At 41.2% G+C, this 16,946-nt stretch overlaps 1 protein-coding gene across 1 annotated transcript in view; it reads left to right on the forward strand.

Annotated features, from left to right (window-relative positions):
- The window catches only part of PPARA (peroxisome proliferator activated receptor alpha), an 83,566-nt gene that overhangs the window by 2,699 nt on the left and 63,921 nt on the right, over positions 1 to 16,946 (forward strand). Inside the window, exons 3-5 of the mRNA XM_049821563.1 lie at positions 4,858 to 4,992; positions 5,115 to 5,331; positions 5,997 to 6,075. The gene's annotated coding sequence lies outside the window, so the exon portion shown is untranslated. The remainder of the gene's footprint in view (positions 1 to 4,857; positions 4,993 to 5,114; positions 5,332 to 5,996; positions 6,076 to 16,946) is intronic.

Below are 16,946 nucleotides of genomic sequence, written 5' to 3' on the forward strand. Positions count from 1 at the left end.
AAAATCCAGCATTGCGACTGTACGTAGGTACCATGAAGCGCCAGCTGCTGGGGCTGTTTCTCTGCGGCTGCTCTTGAGAGGGCAAAGACCTTGAACACCAGAAGTGGTTCCTGGGCACTGCGCTGAAAGGGCAAATTACAAAGGGGGATTCATACTGGAGAGAATCCAAAAATGCAGTTAAGACCGTAGCTGGCATGGCAGTCCATGCTGGTACAGATGCAACATGACACACCGCATATTGCTAAACAGGAGCGGCACTTGTGGTTGCAGAGAGCTGGTGCTCGTCAGGAAAGCAAAGATGCCTGCCTTCCCTTGTGCTCGGAAAGGTTCCCCACACAGGGCCTGGTCCCAGGATTGTGCTCGTACTGGGAGACAACTATTAAATGAGAACAAAATAAAATGTTAGCAGAAGTCATCTGTGGTAAACCAACATGCACCATTCAGAGAATCGGAGGTCTGAGCATATTGCTAATTGCCATGAATGTGATTGCGCACAGCAGTTACCTAGAGATGGCGTAGCTAAAACCTCTTTGGGCTTGGGGCAGGGGGGGAGTGGGCTGTAACTAACGCTGTGCAGTTCTCGCAATATGAATGCGTACGAGTTATGGGAATAATGCTTATCAGGATTACCGATGAAATAAAGTCATTTCTGTCATGAAATACAACAGCAAGTAGAAGGTGGGAAGGGAGCGAGAGTACAGAATTGGATTAAAACTGCAAAAGGGACTGGTAGAAGCAGGGTGGTGGTTATACAAACTGGAATTTGAGCAGGACTTCATGGTTAAACTACAAATGCTTAGGAAAAAAACCCCAGGAATATCAACAAATGATCATGCAAGCAGGAAGATGCCGCCTCTTGCACTGAATTGACTTTTCCACCAGGCAGACAGATGGAAAGAAGCAGTCCAGCTGTGAGTCCGCCAAGTGCTTTTGCGTGGCGGGAGTGCAGGAAGCAGCTCTCCGCACACACTGCGTCACTGCAGGCAAAGTGGAGCGACGTCAAAGCACTGCAAGCGTTGCAGACACCCAGAAGTGTTTGTATTTTCAAATATCTCTGCGCGAGAGGTGTTTGCTCTGCTGGGCTTTTCCCCTGTAGTTCTCTGCGTTGGTGTGAATTACTACGTGAAGTGCAAGAGCTGAAGCCCACCTAGGCGTGTACAGGGGCCAGTCAATAATGGGATGCACCAATTTGTACCCCACTTGCTGGTAACGCTTGGAAGGTTTTTGAAGCAAAAAGAATTACACCAACTTTAGAAAAATTTACTAGAAAAAAATCACACAACGTGCTCTTGAGATTCAGAGTTTTCACAAGGTTGTTAGCTCTAAGAAGGCAACAAACTATCTGGCTGCACCTAGGAAATCCTGCTGATGCCATTGATTTTAGACAGGTGCAACTTGGGGTGGGGAGGGTGATGTAGTTCACACTGAAAAAGGCTGTTTAACTACAAGTAAGATCAGCTTAAGGAGCGTGTCCGCTCGTATCCCTTCTCTTAGAGCCCCCAGCCCAGCCAGACGTTTGGTACAATTGCACTGACATCAAGATGGGTATGTTCTTGGCAGAGAGGGATTTCCCCTAGGACCACCCAGGATATGCTCCAGGGCCTTCAAGCACAGCCTTTAGCCCTGATTAAATACAAGCTCAGCTGTCTTCCATAGTGCATGAACCCAACCAAATTTGTGCTCAGGTTTGGGCTGTAGCACAGCCCAGCTCCTTTATTACAGGCTCCTGGCTACACCTGCCTGCAGCAGTGCTGAAGCATACAGTCATGTCTGCCTGGCTTATTCTCCTTGCGCCTTGCTGGAGTTTCACTGAGGCAACATCAAGGAAGCAAATCTGGGCTCCTGCTAGAAAGCCTCCAGCACTGTGGGGTTTGCAGAACTGGGAGAGCTGTGAGCAGCTGAGCTGCAGACATCTTTGTTGCTGCAATGCAGATGCGAGAAGTGGAATCAGTGGGGAAAAGTAAAACTTAGCCCAGTCCTAAGAGCAGCACACCAAACTTGAATGACAGGAGTATTAACAAAACATTTTAAAGCTATATTGGCATGGCTCTGATCCGTGTGACTCAAAATCGTCCATGAAGATATCCAGGTATCAACTTCCATTACAAAAACTGTGGGAGATGGGAGCCTTTGAAGATGTCTGCAAGGATCTGGGATTCAGTGACTTGGATGCCCAGATCTCACCAAAAGAATCAGTGCCAGCACTGCTTAACAGAGCAAGACAAAGACATCAAAAAACCTAGGCCAAAATGCCCACTGATTTTCAAATAGATCTGTGTTCCTAAGTCACTTTGCCATTTTTAATTGTTTTACAATTAACAGTAATGATTACCAGTCATGCTAAGCATTTGATGGTATAAAGGCTTTTGTCTGGTTGTAGAATACAGTTCATGCCTAGTCTCCAACACAAATCAAAACCATATGAGTAACCAGGTTAAGAGACAACCAAGCTGTAACTAAGTTCCCTGATGTGGCTTATGTTTGTATTCCAGCCAGGGCCTGAGGCCCTTACTCGAGATTTTTCCCTGTCCAGCTTGCATATGCAAATGTAAACAATAATATTTCCATCCTCGAGGAGCCCAAGTGAGATTTTATAATGTAAACAAAGGCATTAGTGTGTTAAAAAGGTCTCTCAATCAGCTGAAAGTGTGCAGCTGTTTACATATTAGTATATGGTTTTAGTTAACACTTGGAAGAGAGCAAGAAACACTTGATGCACTTAGAACCAACACAAACAAAAGTGCCTCTGCACGTAAACATCTAAACTGAAAATAAAATAATTCCTGATAAGGTAAATTGGCATTTACCTTTTGTGAAAAATGGCAGTTTAATCCTTCCTTTACACGGCAAAACAGGTCTTTTGACCATCGCATTTTCAGTGATAAAAACATCTCACTTTGCGTGGAACTGTTAAGAATAAAACACAGTGTGCAGCTCTGCAGGGTCTGGGAGGTTTCAACCTAATCTCAGTCTTTACAGTCCTTCCTGAGTACATTGTTCCCGTGAGGACACATACACGCTCTTCTCTCTGGATTTAACCTGAATTTGGTACTGCCTCACATCTGTTAAAAAGCTACCCTGCAAGCTTGACAAATGGTGTTGCAGCAGTGACTATTGGAAAATCAGATGGGGAATCCCATAGGTCCTATTTTTATTTAGGCTTGGCTTGCTGGCTCATTTCAGTGACCTCCGCTGAGGTTAGGCATGTGATGTGCATGGTTACAATATAAAACCTTTTTTTTTTCCCCCCTAAACTTTTAACGTATCCAAAACTTTGGTTATATTTTCTTTTTCTCTTCCTTTCTTTGCTATTTACTATGGGTAGAATAAAATGATTGATGGCCCAGGACTTAATGATTTACCATTTATTTCCCCATCTTACCAAAACTCAAGAGTCGCTTTGGAAGTTTGAATGGACAAATTAGTTTCTACTTCATTCCCCTTTGCAATTCAGTAGCTTTTCCAAAGCTTAAGAAGTTTTAAAACCTTAACCACAGCAAAAAGAAACGTTATAAAGATATTTCAGACATTCATCATGTTGTACTAGCTGATGGAAAAAAGTAATCATTCCCAAATTTTATTAAAATTTGAGGAAAATGAGAATTAGAAAAATCTCTCTTAGAAAGTGTCCACACTTGAAAGAAGGTTTTTTCACACTAGGAGCAAAGGAAAAGAATTGTATTATCCAGTATATGGTACTATACCCGTAGCTCAAGCTATTTCCAAATTTCTAACGGAGGAGCTACTTCTCCCTTAGTTGGATGAGTACGTGAACACACAATAAGAAAGGGTCATTGTTCACCTAAAGCTAAAACACGAACAAAAGGAAACCGCCCTCAGCTGCTGCTGGCGTATTCCTGCCTGCAGCTACTTGAACCACGCTCGGAGCCTGCAGCTGGAAGACAAGATGCGGTTTGACCGTATGTGAGCCCAAACACGTGGTGACTTAATTCTTGCAGATGATGCCAAGTGGAGGTAAACACCTCAGCAGGCACGACGTGCGCGGTGTCTGGGGTTTTGCTTCAACCTGCCGATGCACAAACCTGCAGCTGTACGTCGCATCCGGCAGGTTATTTCCCCCAAAGGTAGTAAGGTGCGCTATTCCCCCCAAAATATTGAAAACATTGTTATTGCTGTCCAAGCCTGGAGAACCCTAGGAACTCGTTTTTTGTGTCCTCGGCTGCTCTCCCCTCGCCCTGGTAAGGAAGCACCGAGGCAGGTGGGCTCACCTCAGCCCACAGGAGGCTGGGGTCCGGTGGCTGCTGTGCGGTGGGCAGGGGCCAGGCTGCTGCTGCTTTCCCAGCCTCAGCCCCCGCTTCTCCCGGCTGAAGCTTTGCCGCACTGATTTACAACTCCCTCCGAGTGCCTGGGATGGAGTTATAGCCCCTTGTATTACACGGTGCCTTCTCTGTTATTCTTACTGCACGCCACAGATTTATGATGGCTTTTAAGCCAGGCAGCAAGTAAAGAAATATGATCTTAACAAAATATAGAAGGGACCAAAGGAGGTCAAAGTGTGGGAGCTGAACACTATATGGTGATCCAGGATTTCCTTTTATTTACTGCTCGCACCTTTTCAATCTCAAGTGGATTTTGGCTGTCTCAAGTGGCCCTACCCAATGGCTGGGGAGGAGTCTGTAATCCACTGAGCCGAGATACTTCGCCATCAGCGGATATCTTTTATTACAATTTAGCACACGTAGGAAATCCCAAAATACCATTGGTGAATTAAATAAAGTTTAGACAGAATGCCAGAAAGACGCATAGCATCAGGGTAGGTAGGAATCCCACATTTATCTCAAAAGGCTTTTTATCTTGTGCCATCTCTTACCATGGCACTGACCTGTGCTTTTCTAGGTTAATGATGTCCTGCAGAGCTCCTCTGCTTTTGGTGCTGAAGGAGAATAATTTGTGACAGTCTTTCATAGAGAAGTGGAGCAAAAGCCATGCCTGATTTCATCAATGTGATGGTGTGACGAGGAAAGTAACGCTGTAAGTAATTCTACTTTGTAGCATTATTTACAGATATTCATCAATTATTCCAAAACTGTAGCTCATAGGAAAAGTACAGGCACTGCCCTTACCCTGCAGATGGATAATGTGAGACCTTACAGCACATGCAGGATGACATGAGCACAAGGGCAGAGCTGCATGGAATCACCTGTGATCACAGCCTGCATTAAACACTCTATGTCAAGATGCAAAGCAAAACAGCTGGCAAGAGGGAGGAAAGCTGTAATTACAGCCAACAAATGACTCCTGAGCCAACACCTACTGTTGAGGCCCTGCTCTTGAAACAGAAGCTAGGAACAGGAGCTTTTTCCCCTCTAGGTGAGTACTGTAATCCCCTCCAGCTATAGTATCATTCCCTTCATTAATAAGATAAGCTCTGGTGTGCTCTGTTTCACTCAGATGTATTATCATTGTTTCTTGATCTGAGGAAAGAAATCTGTTTCCCTTCTGGATACAGCCCAGGGCTATAGCAAGGTTCCCATGGTATGTGTTTTTTGGTGGGCTTTTTGTTAGTTTGTTTCTTTTTTTTGGAAGGTACCCAACAGTCCAAATAATAGTCTACCTGCTCTTAGCTGCCAGAGCAGCATACTCTCCAATTCTCCAGCTGCTTAATGCTGGTCACGCTGTGAGCCCTTTCTAAAGTAAGGAAAGTTAAAACAGGCTGGGCCCTAGATGCCCTTTGGTAATGCCACAGGCCATTAGGCCACATCTGAAGCACCTTTTCTTTGGAAGTCTGGACTCTCATAAGATGCAAGATGGACATCAGAACTGATGGTCAACACAAAACTGCCTGCCTGGGGTCCTCTGCAGACAAATTTGTTTACCTGAGTCCAGAGGTGACTCAAGCTTATAAAGTTAGCAGCACCTCTTTAGTTTTCAACACAGAATATCTTTAAAGACAAGTAAACCAGTTATTGGAAACAATTTGCATGAGGTTTATTACACTGCTCAGTTACCCACCACTGCTGCCATTTCTTCCCCAGGTGTAGTGCCTCAAAACCTGAGGCTTTGCCCTAGAAGGTCACAGCTGTTGGTCTCCTCCAAAGTGGCATCCAAAACAGGGTGAGTGATGTAACTTTGCTGGAAGGGGGGATATGTGCCTTCCCACTAACCTTGGGATCCTCGTGTTCCCCAGCTCTCTCTTTTTCAACTGATTACTGAATTTCTCATGCCTATGTGTTCACAATATGTGCTGTTTATCATGACATCAAAACCAATATGTATTGGAAATGTTAACATTGCAGTATGTGCCTAAATGTAATATCTAGATCAGTCAGTTCTTGTGTATTTTGAATATACTATATCACTAATAACATGACATATGGCAAGACCTCATACAATATGAACATGCTACCTCCTTTTTATTTTTTCTTCAATGTTTTGATGACTTTTACTCATCAGAAGATCCCATGTATTTGCTAAGTGGGTGTCCTCAGCTTAGTCTTTGATTATTGATGATGTGGAAAAGGTGAGCAGGGAACAACTGTGTCCTGCCTCATGCAGTAAGAGACCTAGGGAATGGCACATTCAAAATTATCAAAAAGAGATGCTTTTCCCCAAGCTGTTGGGGAGATCTTTTCTGTTGAGTGTACCACGGTGCAGCTCAAAGAGCAGTAAGAGTGAGAGGTGTATGTGGATGACCACAGCAGATGTAGCACTCCTCTCTCAGCTAAGGATGGATCCTTGGAAGGACAGAGTCTAATTTAATGAAGAGACTTTTTCACTTGTTTAAAAGTTGTGAAATGTTTTTCTTATGGTAGGAGCACTGGCTCCAAAGAGATTTGGCAAGAAGCTGCCACAGTACTAAACTTGCTTTCATTTAGATGGTTTTCTCTTTGATATGTTTGCTTTGCAGTAGTGACTTGGCTTGAGAAGAACATTGTGGAGATAAACATGGTTAAGATAAATCTCAAAGCTGCTGTATTTGTGTGAGTCCCCCACTTTGGCCAGGGGTAGACTTCCAGCTGAAAGCAGTCTCGAGTTGACAGCAGACGTTGCGAGGGGTAATTACTTAGTTTGCTAGTTAATAATTTTTGCATTATGTTTCACTGCCTTTATAATATGATGTACTTGGCTTATGCAAGAGCCATGAAGATGTTCCTCAGATTCTGTTCTTCCTGTCAGGAGCCTCTTGCCCTTGCACCTGATTTGTGTGCTCAATTATAACCATTCCAGAGGGACACATAACTCGGATTTTATGATAGAATGAAAGTATAAAGTCATAGCTTAAACTGTATTGCACTTCTTGCTGGGCTGTGTTATGCATATTTAAATAAAGAAAGGTCAAAGTACTGCACGACCATAGAAAGGAGCACATGATGTCTTTATCTGTAGAACAGGGATAATACTGTATGCTTATATACTGAGACTTACTGCAAGTTTAAGGGCACAAAACCTGAAGATTTTATTTAGCACGGCTAGGCTATGTTGTAACAACTGTCAGATAGTAGTTAATTCTCAAAGAGCAGTGGAGGGGACTGGGACATTTACAGTTACTGTTGCTTAACAGTTTCAGGTGAACACAGCTTCTTGTTTACTATGCAATCAAAGACTCAAATATAGACTGTATTGCTGATGAAGTAATAACAGAAATTACTGATCAGTTCTAAACTTTGAAAATGCTCATTCTTCTTTTGGTGGCAAATCTAGATCCAGCTTCTCTATGTGGAAAAACCAAAAACTCCTAAATATAGCTTTAGTTTTCTACATCGTAGCTACAAGAAGAAAATACCCATGAATCAATAATGAAGGCCTGTAAACACTCTTCTGGCTCTATAGCGTACTTAATCTCAACCAGGGGCTGTAGTAAACCACAATTCCCCAGCTGCAATAAATGCTGCAGACTCCAGAGCCAAGCAAAAAGTTTAATTAAAAGCAAACTGATATATATAAATCTGCTGACGCAATCTCTCACTCTTCCATCTGAAATTATATATATAGGCCTCTTCCTAGAGACAGTGGATGATTTAGGCTTCAATTTCACTTAAGAAGCCTCTCAACTAATGCTATCCAGCGAGTGTCTGTGCACACACTACATAAAGACTTTGTGTTAACTAAATGCATTGATCTCCCATTGCTTTACATGCCTAGCATATCAGCTGTTGAGTTATTTGCCTAATTTAAGAGACTCAGCAACATTTTCCTGTGCTCTAAATAGCCAGGCATCACTGAACTTTTAGGAGGAACTACATTTGGCAGTTAATGGGTATGACAGCACTAGTGCAATAGATTATATTTTGGCTTTAAGTAAGCTTGGCAACTTTGAGGAAATGTCTCGCTGATGCTTTAGCACCAGACAAGCTCTGCTCATGTTAGCAATGTTTGACAAGCTGTTCTATAAACATTTAACGACATGCAGTTTCTTGTTGATTTGTGTCCGAAGTCTAACCTAGCACCAAACTCTTCAGCCTGAACTCACCCCTTCTCCCTCTGTACCCCCATGCACTGTAGCTGTTTGCTGGACATGATGCTGTAAGCCCTGTAGTTAATTCACAGGGAAGTCTGGGTTAGATGGTACCTCTGGAGGTCATCTGGTCCAAACTGCTGTTGAAAGCAGCACTTTAGATTAGGTTATCCAGGGCATTGTCAAGCAAAGTCTTGAATATTTCTATCAAGAAAGGTCCCACCACTTCTCTGGGAAGCCTATTACAATGCTCAATTGTTCTCTGGCTGAAGAATTAATTTTTTCTTATGTGCAGAAGGAATTTCCCCTAAAACAACTTGTGCCCACGGCCTCTTGTCCTGCCACCAGGAATCCTTTCGAAGACAGTATCTCCACCTTCTCTACAACTACCTTCTTTGGGTGTTAGAGACACTGACTAGATCCACCCTGAGCCTTTTGTTCTCTAGGCTGAACAAATCCACTTCTTTTAGCCTTTCTTCATATGCCAGGTTCTCCAACCCTCTAATCATCATGGTGGCCCTCCAATGGACCCTCTCCAGTTTTACAATGTCTTTCAATGTCTTGAGCTTAGGGGCCAAAAGTGGACATTACATTCCAGGTGTAGCTTAACAAGTCCTGAGCAGAGTTACATATATGTTGGCTGGCCTAATTAGTATGGTCGTGCAGACACTGGCAGTTTGTGGGACTTTGGACCAACAATATTTTGATGCTGATTTTCTGAACCTGGAAAAGGAGCAGGATGACAACTGTTATGGGACTTGGGAATAATACAAGTCTTAGTTGGGTTTGCTTTCTTGGAAAATAAAAATGTGTAAAAAGTATATGTGACACTAATGAATTCAGCATAAAATGTATTTGAGAGGCAAAACAGCTTCTGACACAACATGAAATAAATAGTTCTAACTTGCTCTCAAAAATTAGAGGTCATGTATATCGGGGACCAAACCACAATGCCTTATATCTTTGAGCAAAAATTAATCTATTCATCTCATTTTATTTATAGTGGTCTTTGTTGATTTACATCCATATAGTGTTTTGACTGTTATACACTCTGTTGATGCATTGCTAAAGGAGAGTGAACAATGGAGTCCTCATAGCCAAAACTTTTCTTGCATTCTTGAAGAAACGCAGGAATGTATCTATTGCCCACGTGTACCTGGCTAGATCAATAAAGATAAATCGTGCATTCATAGATGTATTAGGAGACCTCCAAAAGATTACTGAGTTGGGGATATGCTAATCAGCTATTGATAAACCAAAAGAGACAACTGCCTTTTGTGTTAAGGGGAGGCTTTTAAAACAAAAACAAAAAAAACCACCACAAAACAAAACCACTAGAATATCTGTTCATTAACTAAAGCTCTGCTTACTGCAGTAGTGATCACACAAATCAAAGCAACCAAAGATACAGCCTACAGTTAAAAGATTTATCTCCACTTGTGCTTCAAGCTTGTTTTCATATGGATTAGTAAAATTCCAAATGTGTAGGATAAATAAAAGACTTCAACTTAAAACATCTAAAATCAGCTTGGAAATACAGAATTAATTTCTTCCTGTAGTAAAAGAGGTTCAGAATCGTAGATTAACTCACTTTTATTGCAAGATACTAATACAAAGATGAGACCTCAACAACAAAAGAAGAGCAGCCATTTCATCAAAACATAGGCCTTAAAGCAATTTTTGCCCTTTTCATCTTACTTGTTTTGCCTATTTCATCTTATTCATGGCAGTTGTGCTACCATGAGCAGGTTGACATCGAGAATAAAGCAGGGTAAATGAGTTCAAATCATATAGTAAGAAATCCTAATATTCAAAGCATAGTAATATGCTGTAGAATACAACATTTAATAGATATCTTTGGGAGAAAATGCTACCTGTCTCGTCTTACATTCCTTCTGATTGAACAATAGAGTCAATGTACTGAAGTATTTTATTTATTTATTTATCAGTTTGCATTATCTAACATAGACTAACTACATTAAGGAGTTCCTGAAAAGCAGAATAAGGTCTGGGTATGCACTAATGGATTTGTGTTTGTAATTAATGCCCTGAAATGTGTCCAGCCTGATGCTAAATCAAATGTTTAGTGGGCTAAAAGTACTGCAACCCAAGAAAAGGTTGAAAGCCAATATGATGATAATTGCCATTTTCTCCTAAAGGAGGAGAGAATCCTGAAAATGGAAAACTAGAAGCAGGAGGAAGGGAGGATGTAGGGAGTGACTCAACAGGTGACAAAAAATGCAACTGAGATTGCGTATGTGCAACATGATCAGGTTGGAAAAATTATTAGTTGATCTGGGAGGAAGGCAAAATGAACCTGTAGTGGAAGCAGTTGGCTTAGACAGGAGATAGAAATCTGATGCTGCAGAGAGTCTGAAGCTGAGCCTGATCAATCCGATTTGAGTTTTTCAAAATGCAAATTCTTCCTGCTCAAAAGGACATCATCTAGTGAATGGAGTGTACATTAGATTAAAATAACTCCATTTGATTTGGTCTTCAAACTGAGAGCTTGTCTCAAACAATATCTGAACTCTCAAGTGTGTGAGATTCTGCAAGCCAAGCAAGAGCCAGAAGGATCTCCTGCAATTCAATATTCAGCAGCTGTTGAAGCTTTTAAGTTCCTAATGTGCAAGAGGGAGTCATGGAAAAAGGAGTCAGGGGACAAGAGATTTTAGAAGGACTGTTATTGACTTGCAGGTGTAAATGTCTGCTGAAGACTGAAGTAAGTAGGGGGGAACTGGCAGAGAGGACTTGGAGAGAAACATGGAAGCTGCTGAGAAAGATGTTTCAACACTGTCAAAATTGTCAGTATGTGTATTGAAGATGGCAAGGATGAAAAATTAAATCCTGGATTAAAATAACACATCAAGATGAAATAAACTGGATCTGAAGAGAGGCTGGAGAAAGATCAGTCTGGGGCATCAGTGATCACAGCAGAGGTGTGGAAGTATTATGTTTATAGATGCATCAGAAATATAAAATGAGGACTTCAGCTTCCAAACATTGGGAATCTGAGTTAGGGTTTCAGCTGCTAGACTCATCTGAGATTCTGGGATATGCACATGAAGCTCCCTGGCAAAAGACGGAAACTGAGACACCCAGAATACTAGGAAACTTTATTTAAGAAAATCCATAAAGAAGCAGTAGAAATTATGAAGAAAAGCACTGAAACTTTAGTTATGGTTTACAAACCCCCAATATGAATCTGTCTTAACATCTTCCTTCCTGGCTTCCTACTTATTTAACATGTTTTACATGTACAATAGTGCCTTTATACAAAGTTTCAACTCTTTTGCAGCAAGTGTTACTGACTTAACATAAAGCTGCTCTTTGAAAGAAGAGTTACTTTCCCTTTTGGCACTTCTAAATATTTCTGTTTCAACTTCGTGCTCCTTTCCCCCCAAGATCTGAGTTGCAGAGCTGCTTCCTTCAGTCCCCGGTGGAGGCCTATTTGTATTGGCTTTGATGTAAGCAGTAAGCTGCTTGGTTTAATTTTAACTTTTCAGGGGAAGAGTTTATTCACAAATGAATTACACAGCATGAAATCTTAAAAGCTGCAGTTAGATGCTCATGGAAAAAATGCATAACGAGTTTCGTTGGGAAAAATGTTACAGAACTGATGTTCTCCTCATCTATAAAGACAATGTGCTCTCGTGAAAAAAGACAGTGGGCAAGATGAAAAAGACAGGCTTTGACATCGACAAGGAAGGGGCTGCAGAGTGTCATTTGGTGCGCCTGTTAGGTGAACTACATGTGCAGACTGGAATTGGAAATGCTGCACAGGGAGAACAAAAATACCTGACTTCCAAATAGCATGTCCTGCTGAACTGGCCACCTTGCTTTTGGGATGTTTAGCAATGCTCTTCATGGTAGCATGATACTGAATACCTTGTAAGTATTACAGTTAATTTTTGTCATATCTTCTAATGCTCTGTGGTCATTTGTTTAGTGCCAAGAGCGTGCATCATATTTTAGAGCAGTAATAAATTGTCATGCTTGAGGCTGGCTAGCTCCTACAAGTAGTGTGTCTTTGATCCTTAGGAAGCCACAAACCTCACTGAAACTTGTAGACATCACAGCTCCCTTCATCCATTTCATTTATTGAAAGCTGAAGTAGTAGATGCTACCATGACAGTTGCAAATCAGCGTGGCAATACTGGGGTAGGTTGTGATCTGAAGCCTCCAAAATAGACCTCCTGACTCTGAAAGCAGATGTGGGAGCCAGGTCCTTGTTTTGGTGGAGTTGAGTGTGTCCAAGATAAAAGCCAGAAGCAGAAATGCAAGCACAGAGGTGTTTGGGGGAAAACAGAACTTTGAGTATGTTCTTTGTAAATAAATAAGATTATATATACACAAAAAAATTAAGTACAGGTTGTATCTTTATCAGTTAGTCTTCCCAATGGAAATAACATGCAAGATTTTGAAAGCTGATTAACTAACTGCTGGGCCTAAAGAGAATAAACTCTGACAGTCTCACAAAAAAATCAAAAAGATCAAAATAATCTTAAATAAGAGCTGGACATTTTCTAAAAATATCTAAAGTAACAGCAGGTAGCTTCCCAAGATGAGCTTACAGGTGACATAGAATTGAAGAGATAAACCTTTGGGGCAGCTACACAGTGTCTGGGTAGTTAGGAAGCCCAGCTGCAATACTGCCAGTTCAGAAAGACAAGATGGATAGATAAAGCCACCAGGCAGCTGACACTGATCAGAAAATGTCCTAAGTATGGAAGAACAAAAAAACCTCAACTGCTTTGGCTCATAACACAGAGAGAAACTGCAGCAGCAAGGAACTTGCAAAAGGAAATTAGAAGTTTGTCAAGAAATTAAAAGCTGTCAAGATTCCTTGATGTGGAGCCCTGGATCCTTCCAGTATTTCAAATTTTGTTTTACTTTGGATACAGATGCTAGCATTTATAGACCTAAAAATGAGTGCCATAAGAAAGAGTGGAGGGTTATTACTATGAAAGTCTAAATTTTCAAGGGACACAGCATCAGTCAAGACTCTGTAGAATGATTCTGCTGCTCTTGGTTTGGGAACACTAAACTAGAATGGACCCAAAACATAAAGAGTTGGAGTGGGGATAGGAAGGATGGAAGGCATTGCTTTACCTTAAAATAATTAGTTAAGGCAAATATTAGCTGTAGAGGAAAATGTCTTATTTTAGCACATAGGTAAAAACGTTCCCTAAAGTTATAATCCCTGCTTTGCCTATCAGCCAGATCTTCTCCATAAAGGAAAACTTGCCAGCAGTTCAAGTACTGCTGGCATATGAAAACCGTCACCAATTTTATATTGGGTGATTATTTTTAAATCATTCCATAAAGTCACTGTAATTAAGCTTATCAATGCTCTAAATGCCTGGGATGAGTAGCAGTACGAACGTCGGATAAAATCCAAGAAGAAGGATGGAGACATTGCATTTCCATGCTTGCAAAACCAGCCCCAATCCACTAGGTGGTGGCAGGAGAAACTTCCATGGCTGGTCACCAAATGCTGGTTTTTTACTCTCTTATAGGGTGTAGAGCAACAGGCGATGATGTATTAGGTTGCTTTAGAGGCATTTATGAAGAGAAATCACATTGGGCCTGAGTCTAATGATGAAAAATTGCATAATGTCTCCATGAGTTGCAAGAGAACATGGTAGAAAGTACAATTTATGGCAGTAGCAATAATGTGTCATCTTTTTCTGGAAAGGCTGCAAAGATACATAAAGCACAGTAATGCAAACAAGGACAGTGTAATTAATTTGCCTAATAGACACCACAAAGCAACACAAGATGAGCAAACAACGTAGCTTGATGTGATGCAAGGAGGGAGATTTGACAGCCTGTGAAGTAAGAATGAATCTCAAACTGTGGTGAGGTTTTTTTCTGAAAAGCTATGCTTGAAGGAGGTTCTCAGAAGTGACTAAATCAAAGCATTAGGAAATAAGTCCGTTAATCACAAATCCAGATTTTTTTTTTATAGAACACGGTTAGTAATCTATTACAATGAGGTAGAGGTGGGGAAAAGCAATGTCTGTGCCCAGGTATTGGCCAAAAGAGCTTACAGGCTGCAAGGAGGGGTGCACTTCTGCCTGAGGAGCTGTAGCCATGGTCTGACTGAGGCACGAGGGCATGGCTGTTTTGCCAGACCGCACAAATGGAAACGTGTGGTGTGGGCATGTGGCAGAAGGGCTGCTTAACTCTTGGTCCCATTTAAGATTTTGAGGACTTCAGTGAGACATAGGTATGACGCCAACCACAGGCTTGCCAAGCACACGTGTATGTAGTTTACACACCACAGAGATGTTTGGGTCTGTCAGTGACACGAGAGCTCGAAACCCTCTGCACTCCCAGCCCTCAGCTGATGCTGTCACCTCTACTTACTGCGTGCTGTGTCACCTCTCTTTCCACATCCCTTAAAAAAAAAGAACCAAATACGCCTGCAGCTGCATGGGTTTCTCAACGTTATCCTGCCAGTAACACACAGGGAACATCCTCGTCCACCATAAATCATGCTCAAACTAACATAAATATTTGTTAATCTAGGGCCCCTTTAAAGCTGTGTTACAGCTTTACCTGCAATTCTCATTAGGCAACACTGCAGCTTTTATCTGCAATAACATCTAAACCAGTCATTTATCTGGAACATCTGTGTTTAGCTGGAGGAAGAGGGAGGGAGATGTACAGTCTTACTGATATAACCATGCAGCTAAAACACATTTGTGCCTCTGAAACTTTGACAGTCCCCTGCCCGCCCATGACCTCTGGATTGGTGGGTATAGACTTTATCATGTGGGGCAGTCGGCAGCTACAAATTAATAGAGAAAAAAAAATATTTTTTTGTCCTGTGAACCACATTAGCCAAAGCATTATGCCATTATTTTTTTCTTCAACTACTTTTCTGGTTCAGTTCCAGTTCAACCCTGCCTCAGCATAAGCTCAACCAGGTTGAATATGAATTTCAGCTGAACCAAAATCTCTGCTGGTTCAATACCCCTTTCTTGTTGTGATACATGTATTATCTAAGAATAGAATGCAGTTAAGATTGATGAGTATGAAGATTCTTTTCTGGCTTTTTGTGACTCTCATAGTTGTATCTATTCCAACCTCGAAGTCTTCATGGCTATTGGAGCAAGAATGAGGGATGATCAGAGTATGTATTCTACATAAGCAAGATACGAAATCAGAAAGACAATAAACGTCCCCTGCAAGCACCATATACAAATAAGGGAGACCTATATTATCAATATCAGAGGCCTATAGAGAGACAAAACAAGAGTAGACACTATCAACTTTGGGTGTTTTGAAGCCAAAACACTCCAATCTGGACAGAAACTCTGTGATCCCAACCTCCCTCTACTGAGGTCAGAATGCATTTTGAAATTCCAAGATGAGATGAACCCCAATTTCAACTTACAAAAAATAAATTTAATTTTTCAACCACCATCCTGTCATCTCAACAAAACTGGGAACAAATTATCAACTGCTAAAGCACATAATGACATGCCTTTTTAACTTGAAGAGGCCAGCCTGTGTTTGCCCAAGGTTCATTATACAACTTTGGGGCACTAGACTACATATGATGTGAGCACTGTATTTCTAACTGAAATAGTTTTGAAGTGCTCACTTTTCATATGCATGTTTTGCTGCAAGATAAAATGAACTGTAATGTTGATTTCCTCTCAGCTGTCTCTCAATTTCCCATATATATATATATATACACACACACACATATGTACATATATACATAGTGGAGCATAAATTCTTGGTACATTAATGAAATGCCTAAGTTGTAACAACCTATATATGTAAATTTGACCACCAAGTCTACAGTGGAGAATCTCTTCCCCATAACATTTCTTGGCATTTAATACTACTTGCAAAGTTAGTGAATAAATTCTCACAAAATACTGTGGTGAAAAGGTAGGTATTATTACTACCGTTATTAATATGCTCTTTCTTATACAGTGAAACAAGGCAGAAAGAATTCAGTTCAATTGACCTGTATTACAGGTGTTAGAGCATAGAGAGATCTGACCCCAAATTCTTTCCCTTTCCCCCATCCTTTGGAACTTGAAACCTTTCTGCATAGAGTAATATTTAGCAAAGACTATGATTTTGTACTATCATCTGGCTTCTGGGTTGCCTATGCTATTGACACAGTAAGCATCTTGGTAGACTGAGAAAGAAATAGCCAAAGGTGCCACAATATTTTTGGTGTAAATTGTTATTGTGGAGCATTACTTTGGGAGGACTGCAGAGTATTTTGGACTTAGGTAAATTACAACCGTGAACTTCTTGTGTGCCAACTAAAACAGCACAAAAATATATTCCCTCCGTGCCTAGCCGTTGCAAGGCTTTCACAGGAGAAAACACAGTGATCTAACTATAAATAGCAACTTAACTAAAATTAGATAGAACTGGCAGGCTCTCGTCTATGAATGGGAGCACTGTTAATATGCTCATCAGGTACTGGAAGGGCTCCAAATCTGACAAGGCATGCTATGGCGCAAACTTTCTGCGCCTGGAAAAATGAGCAGAA

The sequence above is a fragment of the Accipiter gentilis genome, chromosome 18, assembly GCF_929443795.1.
Source record: "Accipiter gentilis chromosome 18, bAccGen1.1, whole genome shotgun sequence".
In the NCBI taxonomy this organism is placed as follows: Eukaryota; Metazoa; Chordata; class Aves; order Accipitriformes; family Accipitridae; genus Astur; species Astur gentilis.